A 10641-nucleotide genomic window follows, 5' to 3' on the forward strand; every position below is an offset into this window, starting at 1 on the left:
ATGTTTTGTCAGAACTCTCTGCTATGATCCATCCATACTGGGTGGCCCTACATGGCATGGTTCAGAGCTTCATAGAGTTATGCAAACCCCTTCAACCACAATAAGGCAGTGATCTATGGAGGAGCAATTTCACTATACCATGTGTATAAAATCTGAAAATAGCCCAGAGTTTCCTCACAAAGAAATGGATAAATAAAATTGTGATTTTTTGAAGGATAAAATAGCATAGAATTTTGAAAATAGACATAGGTTATAATAATGTTAAAACTCAAACAAAGGAGAGGAGATGAACAATGAAGTCAGGAAAAAAGACAGGAAATGAAAAGGACACATTCAAATAGCTGTTATCTCTTAAGAGGAAGCAAAAGGGATGAGATAGAGAATAAGCACATAGATTTTGATAAGTTTGATGGTGTTCTAGTTCTTGGGTTGGATGGTTGGGTTCATAGGTTTTCACTTTGTTGTGAACTTCATAGCTTTTACATGTATACTGAACACTTTCTTTGTATAAATTGAATGCAATTATGCAATATAAACAATCTAAAAATAATGCAAAATGCATTTCACTTGCATATCTCTAACTCATTAACATTACCAATACACAATAGAACTTTCATACATATTTAATAAATCAAAGGAAATTAAAACACATTTTGAATATTCATAGTAGAAGAGAAAGACTTCAAAATGCCCATGAAAAGGAGGGCAAAATAGTATGGAACAATCAAGTATTTTGATATACAGCACAAAGCCCAAGTTAAATGTAAAAGAAAGTTTATGACTGAGAGGCATTTCTTAGACCACTGAGCCCACTCAGCCAGATGTCATTTCACTTTCAGGTAAAAAGAGCTGTGCAGTTCTTTGTATTTATAGTCTTCAAATCTACTTCTTAGAGCCAGAAGACCAAGGCCAAACAGAAATAAATATCAAAATCTAAGTGGTAGAATCTATTTGTAAAACACATAATAGGAAATTCAGCTCATAAAACTACACTTTCAGGCAGAAGTCATTAGAATTTTAAGACTATTGACAATTATCACACACTCTTCCAAGTTACTAAAGTGCTAACTTGCTCTTCAGTTCAGTTCAGTTCAGTTCATTTCAGTTGCTCAGTTGTGTCTGACTCTTTGCAACCCCATGAATCGCAGCATTCCAGGCCTCCCTGTCCATCACCAACTCCTGGAGTTCACTCAAATTCAAGTCCATCTAGGTAGAGTGAAATTCTCCATACCGGAATATCAATTACCCCACTGTTATTTTAGATTGACAAAGGGAAATTAAAACTAATTACTGTATTTGTATGGGTGCTACGATTTGTTGAAGGCTTGTAAAGGAATAATGTTAACCTGATAATTCAGAGAGAAAGCCTTTATCAAATGGATACATTTCTTTTGAGTGGTTTAGCAAATATATGATTGTTTTACATAAAACTCTTGGCTAAACCAGAGAAAGAGTTATATTACAGTCTAAAAATACACTTCTCAAATGAATCACCTAACATGGCAAGATTTTTCTCATCACCACCAAGCAAGACTTAATTACATAATTTAGTGGTTTAGAATCCTTCTCCAGAGCCAGGCTACCTTGGTTCAAATCTTGGCTCTAGAACAACTACATGTATGTTTTTGGGAAAGTTTCTTAATTCTTCTGTGCCTTAGTCTCTTCATTTGAAAATGGGAAATAATATAGCAGTTAATTCAAAAAATTATTATTAGAATTGATGTCCAACATGGTAGAAAACTCAATAAACAATTATTTCTTAAACATTTTCCAAGTATTCTAGCAAATAAGATAATTTTATAATAAAGTAAGACCCTGATGCTGGGAAAGAGCAAAGGCAGATGAAGAAGAGGGTGACAGAGGATGAGATGGATGGCACCACCAATTCAATGGACAAGAACTTGGGGGCAAACTCTGGGAGATGGTTAGGGACAGGGAAGCCTGGCATGCTGCAGTCCATGGGATTGCAGAGTTGGACATGACTTCAGTTCAGTTCAGTCACTCAGTCATATCCGACTCTTTGCGACCCCAGGAATCGCAGCACACCAGGCCTCCCTGTCCATCACCATCTCCCGAAGTTCACTCAGACTCATGTCCATCAAGTCCGTGATGCCATCCAGCCATCTCATCCTCTGTTGTCCCCTTCTCCTCCTGCCCCCAATCCCTCCCAGCATCAGAGTCTTTTCCAGTGAGTCAACTCTTCGCATGAGGTGCCCAAAGTACTAGAGTTTCAGCTTCAGCATCATTCCCTCCAAAGAAGTCCCAGGGTTGATCTCCTTTAGAATGGACTGGTTGGATCTCCTTGCAGTCCAAGGGACTCTCAAGAGTCTTCTCCAACACCACACTTCAAAAGCATCAATTCTTCGGCGCTCAGCCTTCTTCACAGTCCAACTCTCACATCCATACATGACCACAGGAAAAACCATAGCCTTAACTAGGCGGACCTTAGTTGGCAAAGTAATGTCTCTGCTTTTGAATATGCTCTCTAGGTTGGTCATAACTTTTCTTCCAAGGAGTAAGTGTCTTTTAATTTCATGGCTTCAGTCACCATCTGTGGTGATTTTGGAGCCCAAAAAAACAAAGTCTGACAGTTTCCACTGTTTCCCCATCTATTTCCCATGAAGTGATGGGACCGGATGCCATGATCTTAGTTTTCTGAATGTTGATCTTTAAGCCAACATTTTCACTCTCCTCTTTCACTTTCACCACGAGACTTTTTAGCTCCTCTTCACTTTCTGCCATAAGGGTGGTGTCATCTGCATATCTGAGGTTATTGATATTTCTCCTGGCAATCTTGATTCCAGCTTGTGTTTCTTCCAGTCCAGCATTTCTCATGATGTACTCTGCATAGAAGTTAAATAAGCAGGGTGACAATATACAGCCTTGACGTACTCCTTTTCCTATTTGGAACAGTCTGTTGTTCCATGTCCAGTTCTAACTGTTGCTTCCTGACCTGCATACAGATTTCTCAAGAGGCAGGTCAGGTGGTTGGTATTCCCATCTTTTTCAGAATTTTCCACAGTTTATTGTGATCCACACAGTCAAACATGACTTAGTGACCAAAAAACAACAAATGATAATAAAAAGAGGTAATATGTAAAATAGCATCAATTATCCTTGAGTCTTTATTTATATTCCCAGATACAGTGCTTGGCATATGGTGGACACTTGAATAAATATATTTGGGGATGTCATTTCTCAATTTTTCAATGAAATCATTTTTGACAACCTATTTACACTGACTGAAGAAAGAGAGCACTGAGAAATGGTTGGGGCTAGGCTTAAGGCCAAAGTCACATAACAGTCATCAAGAAGCCTCTGGGGCTTTCCCAGTGGCTTAGCCCTAAAGAATCTGCCTGTAGTGCAGGAGACTCAGAAGATGTGAGTTCAATCCCTGGGTCGGGAAGATCCTCTGAAGAAGAAAATGGCAACTCACGCCAGTATTCTTGCTTGGAAAATCCCATGGCCAGAGGAGCCTGGTGGGCTACAGTCCATGGAGTCACAAAAAAGTTGGACACAACTGAGCACGTATACACAGACACCAGTCACTGTACTGGGCTCAGTAAACAAAAAGTCCAGTTCTGGTGATGGTGTTGTAGACACAGGTGAGAAAGCATAAGGATATTATTTAAGAGAATTTTCAACCATCAAGGTTTTATTTTAAAATAATTTTCCAGATATTTTGAAAAATATTAGTTCACTGACAGTAGGAAAAGAGTTGCACATTTTCTTCTCTATCATCTGCTCTCTGGGCTGGAAAACAAATTACCTTTTTCCAGATTTATCTGTGACATAGTCACGTAAGAGATGAGTCAAAAGGAAAACCCTTTCCTGCGGAGCTCTGCACAGCTGTCTCTAGAAGGGAGAACAGTTGCTGTCATTGCTAGCGTTTAGAATTATTCCAGCCAATGATGTAATTATTTTTATCTCTCCTCCCTTTTTTTTCTAATTAGAAGTTATTCTCAATTGCTAGCAGCAGAGACACTAATTTTATAGAGCTTTAGAGTGTTAATGGAAAAATGATATCTAATAAACTATTACAAAGATTAATTTATGGAGGGAATCTTAGTGAGAATTTGCAATTACATAAACTCAATTTTTCTTCCACTTAGCACTTTCTGTATAGAACATGTGTAAAGTTGAACTTACGTGGTATTAAAAGTGAGTATGTGTGTACCTGTCCACACTGTATGGCTATTCATGGTATTCACTTTAATGGTATGCTCGGCTGGATTAAATTTTAGTACAAAGTGAATTTAATATCTAGGATTGCTTATACTATTTCCTGAGGTTAAGCTAGTTCCTCTTAAAAAATGTCTGGTCATGCAGATATTGAATTCAATGTTTGTTCACTTTTAATTGAGGTTTTATGACTGCTTGGTCTTTAAAAAGCTATTCCACATGAAAATAGCATCCCCTTCTCCCTTCCTCCTCTACAGCCACCAACCCAGGAAAAGAGGTATTTAAAATTGTTTCAAAATATTATGATACGGCACGGGCTGGCTTTCACATCTTACAAGTTGAAACAGGCCTTTGCTAACTTGCAGGAGGCCGTGAAATAATTACGTTGTGTGCTAAATGGCACTTTTCAGTTTTCATTTGTGCTTCAACACTCAGTTTTCAGTAGATCATTTAGGGAGGATCAGCATATTATTTGGAAATGAAAAACACACCCCAGGTCAGGGCAGCACTGCCTGATGGGAAAAGAATGCAGCCCACAAAGGTGATCTTTGTGATACGTGTCGACGAGCCGGGGTCTGTACCAGAACTGGCAGGCTCACAGCTTCCCCTAGTGACTGCCCCTGAAATACTAAACGCATCTGTGTTGGAAGGTGTAGATTCAAGGAAACAAGTAGGCTTTTAAGACACCTGCCCCCTCCTCCAGAAGAAGGATTAATTTCACACATTTAGATGAACTCCTTCAGCAAAGGAATTTGATGTTGTGCAATGGATTTGGATGAAGGACCTTACAGCTTGTTGACTTCTTTTTTTAATGAGACTAGAACCCCTCAAGTTCAAAGTGATCATTGGAATCAGAGGAACATTGACAACTCCTAGAAATGAACTGAGGACCCCAATCGGATTACTCTTTGTTGTGAGTCTTGGGCTGTTTTATCAAGAGAGACAGCTACTGCATTTCAGACTTGGTGTTTACTTCTTCAGACCTGTTTTGAAAGTGAGATACTTTGAAGTTCTATAACATAAATGAAAAATGACATTACTAGTATTTGAGAATATTTTTTCCTTGAAAAAAATCTTAGGGATTTACACCTTATCTAAGTACCACGTTGAATTCCTTTTCCACTTTTTACCTCACAGAACAGGCAGCCCGCCAAGGGCAGCAAGGAGCTGAATGATCTAAACTGTCACATTTGTTTTAAAATAAGGGTCAAATTCTTATTTCTAGTTCTTTCTTTTTGATTCCAATTCTTATGGCATCATTTAAATTCTTTTTGTCATTTTAAAATATGTTTCTCTCTATTTATAATTACTACCCTTCCAACCACACTGAAATCTGCAGGAATATTCTGCATTAGATTTATGAGGCAGCAAACATCTTTAGCACCTCATTTTTGAGGGAATTCAAAATATTTTAAGGCATTGAATTATTATGTCATTGCTGTACTGTGGGAAAGAGAAGTGCTAAATAGCATTCTTATTTACAGAGGAGGAAAGAAGGAATGAATCTTTTCTATCACTGGTGAATTGGAGCTAATGGATATCACTCTGCTCTACAATTCCACAGAACAATTTGGCATTTTGTGAAAAAGATCTGTTATTTTCTTCTTTTCTCTCGTTTATCATTACATGTAGATTTTTCTTAATTTTGAAAGGATGCATGCATCCCAGTGTTCATGGCAGCACTATTTACATTAGCCAAGACATGGCTATTGACATGTCTATTGACAAATGAATGGATAAAGAAAATGTGGTACATATATACAATGGAATATTATTCAGCCATAAAAAAGAGGAAATAATGTCATTTGCAAGCAACATGGATAGACCTGAAGATTATCATACTAAGTGAAGTAAGCCAAATAGAGAAAGACAAATATCATATGATATCGCTTGTACAAGGAATCTTAGTTGTTGTTAAAATACATTGATATATTATTGACTCACTATATTTTCTTTAACTTTCTGTAATAATGATGTGCTATATAGTCAGTAGGTGTAAGGACTTTATATTTTGCAAGTACTCTCAAATCCATTGTGCTGCCACTTTTGCCCCTTACTATCCCCAGAGGTGGTAACTAATATCCAGTATCAGGGCACTTCTCTATGGCAGAAGGGAGACACAGAGTTCCAGAATTTTAATTTTAAAATCTTTCCCCTTTACTCTCTTTACAGCTTCCTTTTGTGTTCAGTAACAAAGTATTCAGTTCAGTTCAGTTCAGTCGCTCAGTCGTGTTCGACTCTTTGTGACCCCATGAATCGCAGCACGCCAGGCCTCCCTGTCCATCACCATCTCCCGGAGTTCACTCAGACTCACATCCATCGAGTCTGTGATGCCATCTAGCCATCTCATCCTCGGTCATCCCCTTCTCCTCCTGCCCCCAATCCCTCCCAGCATCAGAGTCTTTTCCAATAAGTCAACTCTTCACATGAGGTGGCTAAAATACTGGAGTTTCAGCTTTAGCATCATTCCTTCCAAAGAAATCCCAGGGTTGATCTCCTTCAGAATGCACTGGTTGGATCTCCTTGCAGTCCAAGGGACTCTCAAGCGTCTTCTCCAACACCACACTTCAAACACATCAATTCTTTGGCGCTCAGCATTCTTCACAGTCCAACTCTCACATCCATACATGACCACAGGAAAAACCATAGCCTTGACTAGATGGACCTTAGTCAGCAAAGTAATGTCTCTGCTTTTGAATATGCTATCTAGGTTGGTCATAACTTTTCTTCCAAGGAGTAAGCGTCTTTTAATATCATGGCTGCAGTCACCATCTGCAGTGATTTTGGAGCCCCCCAAAATAAAGTCTGACACTGTTTCCACTGTTTTCCCATCTATTTCCCATGAAGTGATAGGACCGGATGCCAAGATCTTCGTTTTCTGAATGTTGAGCTTTAAGCCAACTTTTTCGCTTTCCTCTTTTACCTTCATCAAGAGGCTTTTGAGTTTCTCTTCACTTTCTGCCATAAGGGTGGTGTCATCTGCATATCTGAGGTTATTGATATTTCTCCCGGCAATCTTGATTCCAGCTTGTGTTTCTTCCAGTCCAGTGTTTCTTATGATGTACTCTGCATGGAAGTTAAATAAACAGGGTGACAATATACAGCCTTGATGTACTCCTTTTCCTATTTGGAACCACTCTGTTTTTCCACATCCAGTTCTAACTGTTGCTTCCTGACTTGCATACAGATTTCTCAAGAGGCAGGTCTGGTGGTCTGGTATTCCCATCTGTTTCAGAATTTTCCACAGTTTATTGTGATCCACACAGTCAAAGGCTTACTTAATCCTATGCAAATTCAGTTTTTGTTTCTTTGTTGTACTTTTTTGTTTGTTTGATTTGCACATGCATCATTATATACATGGTGTCTGGATTTCTCTCTCTCTGTGATATTTGCAGTCATTTATCATTGCCCTTTCATAAACTTATTAAGGATTACAAGAGGTTTGAAAACTGACTTTCTTTCATTTCCCAGTTTTATTTAGATATAATTAACAAATAAAATTGCAAGATGTTTAAGATGTATAACATGATGATTTGATATAATATACATTTTGAAAGAATTCCCCCCATCATGTTAATAAACACATCCATCACTTCAATTTACAATTTGCATATTTATTTGAGAACTCTTAAGTTATCCTCTTTCAGCAAAATTTAATTATACACTACAGTGTTATTAAGATATTCTAATTTTATTATTCCTTTTTGTAATAAGTAACTGAAAAACTTTTACAAAATAGAAACATCCCTTCATCAACTATTTAATTATTCTGAAATTCAGATGATACAAAAATAAAAGGTATAATAAATGCATAATTGCATCTTATGTTTCCTTCTCCCTTGATTAACTTGTAAAACCATATTTTATTTCATTTTCAAAATAATAATGAAATTATTATTATTATTTCTCTCATTAGCATTCCTCAAATCATCTGTTTGTTTTGTATCATTGTGAATTCATGGAAATAAATGTATTTGATATGTCCCAGTGTCCTTACTCAGACACGACTGAGTGATTTCACTTTGACTTTTCACTTTCATGCATTGGAGAAGGAAATGGCAACCCACTCCAGTGTTCTTGCCCGGAGAATCCCAGAGATGGGGGAGCCTGGTGGGCTGCAGTCTATGGGGTCGTACAGAGTCGGATATGACTGAAGCGACGCAGCAGCAGCAGCAGCAGCAGCAGTGTCCTTATTAATGTTCTAACAGTCCCAATTTTTAAAAGTTGCTTCAGAGTCCTTATTTTCTGCTATGACAAGATATCCCATATTTATCTTGTATGTTTTCTCCTGCAAATCTAGAATCCATGATTTATCTAAAAGACATTGTTATCTTCAGTAGGGAGTGATACTGAGACTCCCAAATCTAGGCCCTTATGGTGCTTATTACTCTGAGTTTAGTCTAGATGTTTTCAGTCTTCAAACTAGGAAATAGGTATTTAAGAGAAAACCTATCTTGACTTTATACTGCTATTTCCACTTTAAATTCAGAATTTTTACTTCTTTGATATTATTGCATATTTCTTTTACACTAAAGTCTTGAATACTAGAGGATATTAGCAAGATTATTCTATGTTTTGAAACTTTCTCCCCATTCATCTTTCATCTTTTATGGTTATACTTTATCTTAGGACGCCCCTGGTGGCTCAGACGGTAAAGCGTCTGTCTACAATGTGAGAGATCTGGGTTTGATCCCTGGGTTGGGAAGATTCCCTGGAGAAGGAAATGGCAACCCACTCCAGTACTCTTGCCTGGAAAATCCCATGGATGGAAGAGCTTGGTGCAGGCTACTATCCAAGGGGTCGCAAAGAGTCGGGCACGACTGAGCAACTTCACTTCACTTCATTTCACTTTATCTATCTTGCCAGAACACTGAACAGTTTCTATTTTCTGGAGAGCTTTTATTAGTAATGAGTATTGAATTTTGGCCAAGTTTTTTTCTGCATCTATGGAGACATATTTGTAATTTGTCTTCTTAGATTGATTATCATTGTGTATTATATGGAAAGACTTCCTAATATTGAACTAATTGTGAATTCTTTAAATGTCTGATTTATTACTTTGTTCCTGTACTGTTGGATTCTGTTTACTATTATTTTATTTAGTAATGTTGCATTGATATTCACAAGTAGCACTGGTTTTTAATAGTTTTTGTACTGCTCTTATCGATTTATATATTTACAAATGTTACATTTGCTTTGTAAAAAAAATTAGAGTTTTCCTTTGTTTTCTATGCTTTGGAAAATGTTACATAACACTTGGGACTTTGAAGTTTTGTTAGAATTCTACTATGAAACCATCTGGGCCTAGTTCTTTTTAGAGGGTCATTTAGGGTGGTGTGCTGGAGCTTGTCCAAAGGCAGCTTTCAAGAGCTGATTGTTCAATTTCCAGGAATTTTATGAGCTTGTTGTTGAATACAGGCTCTATTAAATAATGCAAATTCAAACAAAATGTTTCACTCTCTGCAACTGTGCATACAGATAAAAGAAGTTAGCAAGAATGCAGTCAGGGGTGAACATATCCGTTAACTTTAACGTTTCTTTCTTTTTAAAATAATTTTTGGCCACACAGAATGGCATGCAAGATCTTCATTACCCAACCAGGGATGGAACTCACACCCCTTGCAGTGGAAGTGAAGTGAAGTGACGTCTCTCAGTCGTGTCCTACTCTTTGCGACCCCATGGACTGTAGCCTATCAGGCTCCTCTGTCCATGGGATTTTCCAGGCAATAGTCCTAGAGTGGATTGCCATTTCCTTCTCCAGGGGATCTTCCCAACCCAGGGATCGAACCCGGGTCTCCCGCACTGTAGACAGACGCTTTACTGTCTGAGCCACCAAGGAAGTCTGCAGTGGAAGTACAGTCTTAATCACTGACCCACCAGGGAGCCTCTTATCCTTCTGACTCCCAATCTCCAGACATCTTTGAGAGTATAATTATTTTATTCTTATTATAATTATTTTGAGACTTCCCCATGTGGTGGCATAATAACTGGTGATAGTTCATTGCTACTTATTTCTGAGTCATTCACCACATAGATATGCTGCTGTGCATTTATCTGTTATCTTTTGATAAGCATTTGAATTGTATCCAATTTGGGGCTATTGCCAAATATCTTCCCATGAGCTTACTTGCCACCTATTCAAATTGTCAGCCTATTTTTTCTTGGGTTCTTTGCTTTTGGATTATGGAGTCTGAGAACTTGTATATATTCTGGATGCACATCCAATACAATATTGTAAAGTAATTAACCTCCAATTAAAATAAGTAAATTTATATTTTAAAAAATAACAAAAATTCAACAATTAAAAAAAAAGACCTATGCTTCACAAAATTGTTCTTCTGTGCCTCATCTTTTCTGTTTTGTAACACTGTAGTTTAAACAGCAGACACTTTTAATTTTGATGAAGCGTAATGTATCAATTTTTTGTGGCATGTGTTTTTTAGCATCATAATTAAGAAA

The sequence above is a fragment of the Capricornis sumatraensis genome, chromosome 13, assembly GCF_032405125.1.
Source record: "Capricornis sumatraensis isolate serow.1 chromosome 13, serow.2, whole genome shotgun sequence".
NCBI lineage: Eukaryota > Metazoa > Chordata > Mammalia > Artiodactyla > Bovidae > Capricornis > Capricornis sumatraensis.